Raw genomic sequence first — 984 nt, 5'->3', positions numbered from 1 at the left:
ACCAAGATATTGTTACAGCGCAACTGGTATCACCAGTTCCCGACGATCGTTGAGGTTAAGCATTGAAGAGCATATGCCTGTATTCATAATCAGGTATTTAAGACCTCCTTAAGTTCATCTTCAGATGCTCTACGGATCATTTTATTGGCTACAGAGTATCTGAAGATGAACTTAAGGAAGCCTTAAATATAAGACCTGACAATAGGCCTGTTCTTTGTAGTTGCACTGCTGAACTGGTGCAATATATTGAAGTGAAACAAATATACGTTTTCTCACTCTAACTTATTGCACTAGTTCAGTAGTGCAGCTACAAAGAACAGGCCTAATGAATATGGGCAATAGTCATCTAAAGATGGGTGACGTGTCTGACACGGGATCGAATCCACGTGAACCTCACGAATAAATGAAACGACACAAAATATGTAATACCAGTTCTTTTTTGTTATTTAGACAAAATAATTTTCATTTTTCACTGAGTGAAATTATGTAATATTACCCAGATAGCCAAACCTGTGCGAGCAGATTTTACGCAGAGTCTGTCAACAGTATCTGTTGACGGGAGCGGTGCACTTGGACACGGTGCATTTGGACACAGCCAATCACAGCACTGTGTGATTAGAGACATTTGTAGGGTCCCTTGGAACAGCGACTTGTGATTGGACTGTGTCCAATTGCCCCATGTCCAACTGATATACACCCTCTGTTGACAGAATGGCAACAGACTGCACACAGAAACTGTTTTAGCAGTCTCTGACGACAGATTGGTGACAGACTGCGCGCAGAACCTGTCGACAGATTCTGACGACAGAATGACGGCAGATTGCGCGCAGATTCTGTTTCCTAGATAGGCTATTTAATTCTATTAAGGGCCATATGTACGTTATTAAATGGGGCAGTTTCACATACACACCATGCTGCAGAGAAGTCAAGATAATTATATTGTGTAATAATTGTATACATATACACAATAAAAAACAATGTTTA

Source organism: Odontomachus brunneus, unplaced genomic scaffold, assembly GCF_010583005.1.
Source record: "Odontomachus brunneus isolate Ranch 3 - 2012 unplaced genomic scaffold, Obru_v1 Obru_scaffold_161, whole genome shotgun sequence".
Classification (NCBI taxonomy): domain Eukaryota; kingdom Metazoa; phylum Arthropoda; class Insecta; order Hymenoptera; family Formicidae; genus Odontomachus; species Odontomachus brunneus.
Note: the sequence above shows the minus strand (reverse complement) of the source record.